Source organism: Trifolium pratense, linkage group LG2 (genome assembly GCF_020283565.1).
Source record: "Trifolium pratense cultivar HEN17-A07 linkage group LG2, ARS_RC_1.1, whole genome shotgun sequence".
In the NCBI taxonomy this organism is placed as follows: Eukaryota; Viridiplantae; Streptophyta; class Magnoliopsida; order Fabales; family Fabaceae; genus Trifolium; species Trifolium pratense.
This window is the reverse complement of record NC_060060.1, coordinates 36,450,412-36,463,877: the sequence shown is the minus strand read 5'-3', so window position 1 is coordinate 36,463,877 and position 13,466 is coordinate 36,450,412.

Genomic DNA, 13,466 nt, shown 5'->3' with positions numbered 1-13,466 from the left:
AAGCCAAAAACAAGTGAAATAAACAACAAAAAGCAAGCCAAAAACACAACTCCCATGAGAAAGCCCGCAGCACAGAACCACTGCAGCAGCCAACACAGCAAGGCAAAAACTGCAACAACACACCAAAAAACAAGAACACGCAGACAAAGCAAGAACCACGGCAGGGCTGAGAACCGCAACAAATCTCAACACACCAGCAGAAAAAAACAGGCCACAACACAGCAGAAAAAAGGCCACGACACCCCCAAAATATAAAACACTTGAAAGTTCCAAAATAAATGTAATTGGTGTATACTTGCGGTTCGGTTCGGTTTGGTTCGGTTTTCATAATTGAAAACCGCCAACCGAACCGAACCGCGCGGTTTAGCAGAAAAATCATCCAAATTCATCCAAACCAAATGCGGTTTTTTGCGGTTTCGGTTTGGATTGGTTCGGATTGCGGTTTTGCTTTTGGTTTGGTTCGGATACGATCACCCCTAATCTGATGGATTTTTTCTTAATTGCATAGGACAATTTGATAGCTAAAGTAGGTGAAGTGAATTAATACTGGTTGATCCGAGGTGGACCAATATTGAAGGTCGGAATTTATGAAGCGCGGCAAAGGATGGTGGCTGAATTTTTTTCGACAGATTTGTTATCTTCAAATACTTCAACGTTCAAGTCAATTTTTAAATGTAGATAAAATGTTTAACATAATAGAAAATGTATCTTTCACCTAAGTGTATATGTCCTTTGATTTATAAGTGGGTCGAGTTTTAGAGAATTCAGCGAAAATATTTTGAAGGGTGATTTGTGAATCGGTGTATGATTGGTTGAAGGGTGACACTAGGTCGGGTGTATATTTGAATATTTCCTCAAATTCATAATTTTCTGAAAGTTTGTTATTCACAACAAGTAAATTTTATGTTAAGTATCATACTAAAAATATTTAAAGAAATGCATCTAAGTGTTATCCTTATGAAAAATTTGGTTTTATAACCTTGGCCAAAATCACATGCAAATATCATTGGGATAACTAATTATCGTATAGTGGTAATAAAGTTAAATTTTTAGGTACTCAATTTATATTATTGAGTATTGATATACTCTAAATAAAATTTATTTAAAATATGCAAGGGGTTGGGACATTGCATTATAATGCACCTATAATGAGCTATAATATATGTATGGAGTCATGGTTTGAACCCTGATCATTCCACTTATTCAACTTAAGATGAAATTTTTAGCTATTAAACAACTTTAATTTTATCAATATAAAAATAAGTTAGATATCAAAGTATTCACCTAAAAAATAAAAGCAGTTATGATTTTTCTAACAAATAAAATTTTGTTAAAAAAATAAAAATTGATGTATGATTGATTTATCAATATCACGAAAAGACTTCTCAACTTGATGAACTATTTATTTTTTTTTTGTTGAAAACAACTTGACGAACTATTTAAATTACGAAAATATTCCGTTTACAACTATGCTTGTATAGACAAAACAAAATAAAATATCTTTGTAATAAAAAAAATATTACTTATATGGAGTGGCACTATCATCCATTTTTTTTAAATGATAAAATTAAAGTTATGACATATGGGCTAAATTTGAGTCAAGGAAATCTTAAAAATATATTGATCTCCTTCTAAATGTAATATAAATGTTTTTATTCGACATCTTTAAAATTCAAGACATATTTTTTACTATTAGATTAAATCTTTAAATTTTTTGTCATTCACTGAATAAAATACTGTAGTAGATAATACTTTAAACATTTTTATAAAAAAAGAAAAAAAAATAACAGATTAGTTGTTTTAGAAAATCATCATCTATTCTCAACAAAAAGTCGGAAGCACATATTAAATAGTTTTTTTTTTCAAATAAATTAAAAAGAATTTGATCTATAACTTTCCAAATTTATTAATATTCTTGACGTGTGTATAAGCATAAAAAAAGAATATGTCTGTACAAAAAAAAAATTAAAGAGAGAGTAGTTATAAAAATGAATAATATGGTTTTGTCAAAGATGCAGAAAAAAACAGAAGAAGAGAAAAGGTGGTATATTGTCGTATTCTTCCAACACAACACATAGATAACTTTACAACTTTATACTTATGTCCGTTCCTCTTGTCGTCTCTCAGCCTTTAGAATGAAAACAAGCCACCAACAACCACTCTATAAAGTCATACCTTACAAAGTTCTCCCACTCCACCTTTCAAGCCTTTTTTCATTTATTTATTCAAGGCTTAATTAGTTAAATGGTCCCTTAAAGACATTTTTTGTTTCATATTGGTCCCTTAAAAAAAAAAAGTTTCATCTAAGTCCCTTAAAGATAATCCGTTAGTCATAATGGTCCTTTCCGTTAATTTTTTAAAAAAAACCGTTAGTTTTGCACAAGTCCATTGTAACTAATGGTGTCCCACCAACATCCAATTTTGTTTTCCTTCTTTCATCTTCAACCTTCATTTTGTTCTTCATCTTCAACAACAATTTTCATAAACTTCAACAACAAAATTTCAAATCTTCAAACAAACTCAAAATACACACTTCAACCCAAAAAGTTAAAATCCAAACACACATAAATTAAAAATAATTCAATTATCAAACTTAAAAAAAAAAAAAAAAAAACAGATCTGTAACTTCAAGACCCAGATCTGTAACTTCAAGTCCATTGTTAGTTATTTTGCTTTCGTGTGAAATCAAAATCAAAAACACCATATCTATAACTTTTTTTTAAACAACTAAATATCGAAAATCACATCTTATCAAGCACAAGAAGTATCCAAAATAGGAAAACAGATACACAAAAAAGATTATGGGTGAGGACAAGAAGATTATGGGTGTTGCAATCCTAGGTTTTTGTTGAGGACATTGTTGTTTTGTTCAATGGAAGAGACATATAGTAATATCAATACAATGGAAAGATTTGAGATTTTTTTACTTTTATTTTTTTATTTTCTGGGTTTGCTGTTTTTTTTTTATAAAGAAAATTTCTGGGTTTGTTGTTGAAGATATGAGGTTGTTTAATGAAGATGATGAAGAAGGAGAGTGAAGAAGATGAAGAAAAGTGAAATAGTATTAAGTGTTGGTAGTTTACTATTAGATCCAAAGAAGTTAAAAGATCCAATGGTGTTTTTTTATTTTAAAAAATCAAACGGTTAAAATTTAAAAAATTAATGAGGTCTATGGTGGACCATCTATAGTAATGATCCACCATATATATTTAGAGTTAAAAACTAACGGAAAGGACCATTATGATCAACGGATGTATCTTTAAGGGACTTAGATGAAATTTTTTTTTTTAAGAGACCAATGTGAAACCAAAAAAGTCTTTAAGGGACCATTTAACTAATTAAACCTTTATTCAATTATTGAATTGTCCTCAATATTATATTGTGGTTTCTTTCCAACCTTAAAGGCTTAATTCTTAAATACAATCTAAATTTTAAAAGCTATTAAAAATTAAACTTTCCGACAAATTTAGATAGTATGCATGAGATTTTGAGTAGAGATGACAGGTAAGTCCGAATTTGCGGGGCTCATCTGAACCCGAGTCAATGGATAAAAACGCGAGTTGATCAGGTTTGGGTTCGGGTGACATCTGATACCACGAGTTCGGGTTTAGTATCACTCAAACTCACACCTGAAACCTGAAACCATGCCAGGTTAGATGTTAAATACATAATTACCGCTATGTATATACAAGTGTAACTTTTATGAATTTTCTGATAGATAATTAATTATGCGTGTTCTTATTGTGGGGTTCGGGTTTTGGTGAAAAAATTCAAACCCAATCGATGTGGACGTGAGTTTTATTTTGTCACCCGAACAACCTTTATAATTCCTAGTTCTGAGTTCGATCATCCGCTCTATTATAAATTTTTAAAAAAATTGAACCGTCCGAAACAAAATTGAACGGTTGATATATGCTGATTGCATGCTCTTATATGATTATTGGTTGATTAGACCAGTTACCTATCTTCTTTTATCATTTGTCCTACTTGTTGAGTGTTTAGGAACCAGAATCCTTTTCCCCGTTTACCTTTTGACCCTTAAAAGGCCGGTGCATACTCAACTTTACCGTGAATTTTCCATTTTCCTCCATTCCCTCAACGAATGGTCCTTCAAATAGGGAAAAAAGTTAAACAGGATTAATTTAGGATATGCAAAAGGAGCTTGTGAACCATGATATATTCAGAAGTTACCTAAATCTACATGTGCGATTAGAGTTATATGATCCATTTTGGTACTTCACAATTTTTTTATGGTTCAATTTAGCCCCTAATATAACAAATGAGACTAGTAGTATGTCCTCGGTGTGAAAATGTGAGGAACTAATTTAAATTTTATTTTTATTAAAGACCGAATTAATCTGTAAAAAATTTGTGAAAAACCAAAATAAATTTTCACTCTAAAATTATAAACAACTAAATCAAAAGAACAACTTTTATCATCATATAGATATTTTTAATATTTTTACCGACATGATCCTTTATAAGCCATGTCCATATTATATTAGAATTTGATCAAGACCTCAAGCTCTTATGAAATAGAGCATCAATTTTAATCTATGAAATAAACACGGATACCGGACACGACACAGACACTGACACGTCGATACCGATAAAAATTAAGAAAAATAACATAATTTAGTGTAATCATAAGTGATCGGTGTCGGTACCGGACACGTACACTGACATGTGTCCGACACGGACACACCTAATCTGAGGAGTGTCGGTGCTTCCTAGATTTTAATTCACCTCAATTGTCCACTTTGTAAATATAATGTTGGTTGGGCTATTATTGTAATTACATATGAAGTGGAAGGAGTTGAAAGGCAAATGATTAACCATGAAATATTTTTTGTCAATGTGAATGCGATTTTTTTTAAGTTAAAGTTTTTTCATGATATATTTATGAGTGATTGGAGTTTCATGTGAAAGATGCAATGATGTAGTTCTCACACGTTTCATGTCTAATGGAGGTCCCCAGCATTAATCAGTTTGTCAAAAGTTATGTTGAAAATATAGATTATGGATGGATAAAGATGAAATATCGACGTACATAAGACAGAATAATGCAGAAAAAATGATGAAACTCCCTATAATTATTTGTTAACCATATGTTTTTAACTTGCTTTGATATATATGCAAAATTTTGTAAGTAAACTTTTATTTAACTTAAATAGGCTTCTTGGCCTTTAACAAAAAATGTAAGTAAACTAGAAAATCAAAGTCATGCTAGCTAGCTATGTTTAGAAATGGATCCGATGCTTATCACAAAAAAAAATTTGGATCCAATGCAAGTGCAAATAATTTGATAACATGAGTAATCCAATGAATCTTAGACATTAAAATTACTTTCAAATTTAGGTTGGACATAATTCTTAATTGTAAAATCAACTTGTAATAGAGAAACACATGTTAAGTGTATTCTAAAAGCACATATTAAAAATATTTAAAATATAGTTATATTTTTAAAAACTAACTTTTGACTTTTGAATAAGTAAAAGAAAAACACAATTTTTAATATAACATTTTTATCTATAGTATATTAATATATGACTTTAGTCAAATGCTAACAAGTATCTCCAAAAATATTTTTTAATTTTTTTTAAATAAAATGCTTAAAGAGTATTTCGATGACATTTGTTATTGTAGGTTACCATTTTTCTATTTATATTTGAGTTGGGAGGAAAACCACTTTATTTCCCATTTTCTCTTCCTACAATGATGTGTACCTCAAACTTTTCATTTTCCTTACCTAAACCCCTAAAAAGGCAAAGGATTGTCTTGGAAGGAACACTAAAATGAATCAACTTTTTCTGTTGCCTTTTTTGCCTTTTAAAAGCATATGCTGACATCTGAAAAATATCGCTTAATCTTAGCTTATAAATAATTTATTTTACTAAATAATAAAAAGTTAGGAAACCACTAAGGCAGAGTTATCAAATATTATTCCTTTCTTCTTGTCTTCCAGCCAATGTTGTCTGATCTTCTTTCTCTTCTATGTATTAATTTATTCATTTACAGTATATTATAAAATAATGAGAATGGATTCCCTTGGAGATAGAATAATTGCTAAGCAAAAAAAAAAATTATATATTTAAGAGAGGCATGGCTTTTTCAAGTGCTCATCTTTTAGTAGATATGCAGGCTTTTTAGAGCACCATGCTTACCTGTTCCCTGATCACTATGTTTATTTTTAATCAACTTTTTTCCTTTTAACTTTTCTTGATGAATGAATGCATGGGGCCCTAATTGAATTGATTGTACTTGAGAGTAGTAGAGCACCATCACGTTTGCAATTAGATAATTGGCACCACCTTTTACTAATCTAATCAAAAATCAAAACTGCTCCTACATCCATAATTGACCATATACTTATATATAAAGTTAAACTATTAATTTGATTTATGTGGTAGGTATATATCTTACATGCTTATCATTTGTTATGCATAATGCATGAGACCATAATATTTAAATCAAACACTTCAACAATCTTTTCAGGAGAAGATCATGAAATCAACAACCGATAGGCTAGCATGTGAATAGGCCACTATAATGTTGTGGTAAATGTATGTATGGTGAACCGAATCTCATATCCTTTTAGAAAAGTGAAGGTTGAACACTTTATAAATAAGATAATTCATAAATCCAATGTTTTAAGGTTTTGGATGAAAGTGTTATATCCAATTCATTTGTATTGTTGCTCTGAGCCCATTGTGGATGATCACATGACTACTCCCTCATGATCCAACAATAGTATCAGAGTCGATTGTTTGATCAAGGATTTGACTGTCTCCTTGTGTCAAAAATCTTCGTGTATAACTCACTTGTATTGTTCAACACATAATTTATTTAATAATTCACCGTAATTACAATATTTTACTATAACACTCTAAAATATTCTCACAACTTAGATCATCCGAGTCTTATGAGACTATAACTCTCTAGTTTTTTTTGTTTGTTTTCACCACTAGTTTAATCTGACTGAGGTCTGTTCTGACATTAAGTGGTTCCAACCGCTATACTCTCTCTAGTATTTAATATAATAATTTTTAATTTTTTAGATTTATAAAATGATTAATGTATCTGGTTCATTTTTGGATTTGGATCTTCTCCCGCTCATTCTCTTCTGTTGCCCGTAGTGTCATCATCTCAATTGTCCATTCATGGTTTCTCTCTCTCTCTCTCTCTCTAAAACTATTTCTTTTACTATCAGTCGTTGGATGAAGTGCAACAGAAATGACATAACAGAAAGGATAGTAGAGAATCTAATTTCTCCATTTTTAGACCAAGTACTTCAATTATTCTATAAATTTAAAAAGGAAATTTTTCTTGAAAATTTTGATAACGGAACATTTATTTATTGTCTAGGGCTTGGTTTACCTTTTAGATCACCACTGATTTCAAAAATGAAAATTACTAATTTACTAATTTCTTCAACACTATACTTATGATTGGTATCACGTTGATATATCAAAATCATAGTGACTCACTATAATTTTATAAAAACTACTTTCTATAACTTTTTAAAAAATTACAGCAAATCACCTATACTATTATATCTACCGTGATACTAAATATACCCTATATTCTTTTCTTTAGACAGCAACATATTTTAATTGCTTCCTTTTTATGAGTGAAAATTTGATAGCTTCTACATTGTAGTAAAATAAAAATAATAGATTGCTGCTTTTCGACATTACTAAAGAGACATATCCAAATGAAATGTAATAAAACCGCAACCTATAGTTTATTATGAAAAGGTGTAAAGATAATGTCTGCACCAGCTAATTGAAAATAAAAACACGTGTAGTAGTAAAGGAGAAAATATCCAGCAACAGCATACCTGATTAATTTCGACATTAATGTCAGATTTGAGGAAGGCATGGCCAGAGGCCCAGAAGGAAATTAATGAGTTTTTTTTTTTTCTTTTCCTGAATATATAATAAATCTTAAGGAAAATAAATCTCACAAATAAAAACTGGTATATTATTTGAATCATGAAGTTGATTAAGGAGTTTTTGGATAAATCAAGTTATCATGCACACTTAGGCTCTGTTTGGTAACACAAATAAGCTAGCTTATAGCTTATTATATGAGCTTATAAGCTTGTTTCAAAAAATTAGAGGTGTTTGGTAACAAGCTTTTTGTACTAGCTTATAGCTTTTTTTCAGATGCTATTTCAAGTAGCATTTGAGCTTATAGCTTATAGCTTTTTACACTTTATTCCATTTTTACCCTTTAATTTAATAATTACCCACTCTAAAAAATAAACTACCCACTATCAATTATGTAATTTTATATTCAATAACCACTTTAAAAGCTAATTTTACCAAACATTTTAATTTCAATAAGCTAGCTTTTCAGCTATCAGCTATAAGCTAGCTTTTCAGCTATCAGCTAGCTTATCAGCTATCAGCTAGCTTATAGCTTATTTTTACCAAACAGACCCTTAACTGTAAAAAATAATTTTTTTATATAACTGAAATTCATTCAATAAAAAATTGATTATCTGACAATAAATATTTTTCCATACACATCAATGTAACTGATTATAAAATGTTGGATTCGGATTACTGTATTAAATAATGAAAATTGATTTATATAAATAAAATTTCAAATGCGCTTTTTTATTAATTCATTATTTAAAACCACGTGGTACATAAATCTGAGCTAGATTCTAAAATTTGTATGGATATGAAAAATAAAAAATTTAAGGGACAACAATATCATATAATCATATTCTACTCAAATAAAAATTATTGAAAATTAGGACAAGACATGCCCATAACCAGTAATTAACCACATTGGGTCAGAAATGACCTAACCTTGTTAAATGATGTTCATCAGAGTCCATGGGACCTGAACAAGCTGGCAATTTTGATCCCATTAGCCCAAAAATATATAAGTGCATCTTTTTATTTTAATTTTGGAAGAGACAAAAAAATTCCAGAAATATATAAGACTAATCGATTTTGACATGTTTGTGTCATTCCAACTTTGAAGCTGAATGTTAAAGCTTTTATTTTCGAAATTGATTTTTTTTTTTTACTCTCGCAAGTTTTGTTGCATTTAGTTCATGCTTTATCTTCATGGGATGACATACTATTTTTTTTTTTTGTGAATCAATGAGATACTATTTTTTTATCGAGTAGTCTAGTGATCAGAATTTTATATTTTAAGATGAATAAGTGGATGTATCAGAATTTAAACTCAAATCTGTATATATTACATATAATTTTTCCTATCAACTGAACTATACTCTTGACAATTGATATGACGTACCGTTAGCCAAAACACAAGTGTGTATACTTGTGGAATTTTTATCTCCTCACTCTGTGTTTCTTTTCTACTTGTGCCGGGGGAATAGAAAAGAAAACTTCATACTTGTGCCGTATGTGTTTATGTGAACCCATTGGGTTCTCTTTCTTGTGACTAATTTGTAGTGGGCTATTGGCCTTTATGATGACCCCATTCTGCTCTTTTTTGTTTACTCCCTTCTCTGGTTTATCATTTATGGACAAAAATATTGATTGGAATAGTTGCATCCACAATATTTTTCGAATTTTTCTCTTCCCACCCCCTGTTTCTATTCTACATCCCATTTTTTCATTTTTGCCCTTGTATAAAAACTTTGGAATGCATTTTCCAAAGTTTTTTAAAGTGTTTCTAGTTCAAAATGGGGAAAAATTCGAAAAACACATTCCGAAGTTTTTTTTTCAAGACAAATTTTTTTCAAAAAACGCGTTCTGAAATATTTATTCAAGGACAAAAATGGAAAAACGAGGGTATAAAAGAAACACGGGGGTGGGGAGAGAAATCTTCATATTTTTCTTTACCGGACTTATCAAACATGGACTGGATCGGCTGGAATCGGGCTTTTACTTCAATCTTCGCAATTAGAACCGATCTTTTATTCAGCTATAATTCCTCGAAAATTTCTCTTTAGCCCCCGTGTTTCTTTTTCACTCCTTGGATTTTCTTTTTTGCCCTTTAATAAAAATTTCGGGTTATGTTTACCAATTTTTTTTTGCCTTGAAAAAAAAATCTGGTTTCGAACCTCACATTTTACAGGAGCCGGAGTTCGAACCTCTGAGGCTCTGACATTCCACTTATCCACCTCCATTCGGTTCTATGGAAAGAAAGTGGGAGAAAATAAAATTACGCAGATCAACGCATAAACTTGGACTAAAGTTAGTCTAAATTCATGCATTGGTTTGCGTAATTTTCTTTTCTCCCACTTTCTTTCCATCGAACCAAACGGATAATAAATAAAAAATATAATATATAAAGGTGAACACTCCAAGCCACTAGGTTTGGTTTAATTGTGAGGAGTTGGGTAGTATACTAGAAGTTATGAGTTCGATCTTTAGCTCCATTGTAAATCAAAAAAGAAAAGTGAACACTTCGATACACATCTTATTTGGATATATATCGGTATAACTTTTTGAGGTGTTAAATTATGATAGGTTCAAAAATAGTGTCATTGACATGCATTGGTTTTCTATATCAACATGACTCAAATTCTAGTTATAATGACATCCTATAAATGGAAAATGTTGATTGGATTCTGACTAACATTTACTAGCTAATTGAAGTAATCATAATCGAAGCTGAACTAACGAAGTAACGATGGCCTATAAATGGAAAATTATAGATACTCAGTTCATACTTGTAATAGAAAAACTTTGTTTTCCACTAACGGTTGATTTAGACTTTTCAATGTAAGAACCAATCATATGCTGGAAACGTTGGCATGAATTAGTGTTGCCATATGTTAGCACTGATATGGAGGACAATACATTTCTCGTGTTTTATTTCTCTCAATTTCTTTTTTCTTTTTCCTACATAAAAGAACTTGAATTTCACTCTTAAAAACTACAGTACTTTTTAAAATTAGAATTGTCGGTATTCAAGTTTGTTTATACATTGCCCAATTGAGATACCTAGTAATATAGTACTCAAGTACAAGTTTAATAACAATTTGATATTTAGCGTGGACAATTCAAATCTATTTAAAGTTAAATTTTGTAGAATTTTATTAGCTATTATTTTGTTAATAATATCTAAATATGAGGTGATAGAACGATGGAGCTATAACAACTTCTTCTATCAAGTTGTAATAAAGGGTGATACATGCAAACATTTTGACCTTAAATTAGTAAGAGAATAAAGAGTGAATTTTTTTAGTGATTAGAAATTATGTATGTATGTATATAGTGTTGTGAGGGATATTTATATTTTGCGAAGAGGAACAGTTGTGAAGTAAAGGAGGACCTGTACAAATGGTGTTGTCGGGCTTGGTAGCTGGTGAAGAATATTGAAGTTGTTGAGATATTAGAAAATGCGAGAATCTACTTCCGTCGTCCCAAAATGAGTGAATCATTTTGATTATATATATTCACATATCTTACTTTGACTCTATTTTTCTACTAAAAATATAAAAACAAATTAAATATTAACATATAAGACATTGGATTCATCTCGATGAGTATTTTCAAAATATCATATTTTTATAATTTTTACTATTATACAATTAAAAATATTAATCGTCAAAGTTATGTATTGACATGTGTAACGCAATCAATTGACTCACTTGTTGTGGGACGGAAGGAGTAAGTCTATAATGGAGATAGACGAAAACTTCCGGTAAAATTGAACTTTGACTCGATTCAAAACAATATATTCAATTATTTATTACAAAGATAAAACATATGTATCATAAAATAATAAACAAACACAATATACCACGAAATAAACAAATGACTTCAACAAAACAAAATGTTGAAATTAATAAAAATGAGTGTATGTATATCCATTTGTCTCTTTTTTCCCATGATATTATTTATTTTATCTATATATTTTCTCTTTATCTAAGTATGTTACTCCATTTCCAGAAGAGATGTTGTCACACGTGTTTCATAAACTTGACCTCTCTTTTGTTTGAACTATCAAGTGCTTAGAAGAAAAAAGATTTGGTATATCCATATCCAATAAAAGCACAAATTATGGGTAAAAATATTTTACACCTAACTCAGTGACGGATCTAGGATTTTTTTTTTGTGTGACCAAAATTGATTAACATCAAAAGTTTTAAATGATAATGTTGAATTCAAGCATGAAACATATATTTTATCTGTCTTAAATCTATGATCATTTTAGAATTTCACACATTGATTACGAAATAATGAATATTGAAATGTTATGTTATTTTTACTCTTACTTTTTATTTTAAAAAAATCATTTAATAGATTTTTTAATTTTTATAAGGGAAAAAGAGTAACAATAACATATCATTAACCGTACTCTGGTCTTTTAAAAGAACTAAAATTTTGGCACAAAAATAAAAAATTAGAGACAAAGAAAATATTAAAAGTGTATTATAATTATAACCCCAAAATCAAATATTTCGCGTTCTTTTTTTCTATGAACTTTTTTTTAAACATACCTACGAAATAATCATTCAAAAATACAAGTTTTCTTAATAGTAGAGATAAAAAATGAGTGCATGATAATTTTTTAGGGATTAAAAATTTAATAAAAATTAAGTGAGGACTAAATTTGAAATGCCACTATTTTATAGAGACCGAAAACATATTTAACTCTTTCTTTTTTCTAGTAGCCTAGTGGATAGAAATTTCACGTTAAAAGTGAATAAGTGGAGTGTCCGGAGTTTAACCTCCGACTTCTGAATAATATATGTTGTCTCAACCAACTGAGTTAAGCCTACAGAGACAAAACATATTTAACTTTATACACATAGGCCTAATATATGTGTGTATAAAAATTTTGAGAATTTTGGTGTGGCCATGGCCACACTAGGCCTAGGCATATATTCGTCCCTGACCTAACTTATATAGTTGAGAACCAATATTTTGTTGATAAAATTCATTTAAAACATAATTTTTTTAAATAATTAATATGAATATATAACGCGAAATAGAATTTTACCTATAAGATATCGATACTCAACAATATAAGTTGGATATCAATGTTCACAAAGAAAAAGGACAAATTATAAAATGCACCTCCTATAATAAAGGTGGTTCACAACAAGAACAAACCAACAACATTGAATAATATGTAATCATTTATAAGCCCTTAAATTTAATTAAACTTGCAATTACACATAAAATTTGCAATTACACTATTTTGGTAAACTATTTTATATCTAAGTGATGGGTAAGTCGTCCATTTTGGTAAATTATTTAAAAATTACACCTCTTTAGTAATAAGCTCTAAAAACTATACTTGTTTGGTAAAAAAGTCACCATATTAGTATATGACAGTTTTCAAATACAGGATAACTTTCAACTACTACAAGTTTAAGGAAGCTTGTTGTCATTGTCCATCAATCTTAGTCTCAGCTCCCATTAAAGAAACAAATGATCCCAACCCAACGCATGCTTAATGAATAATCACAAGGATAAGGTCAGTCCAATTAATCCCTTGCCAAATGTCAACAAAGTGGA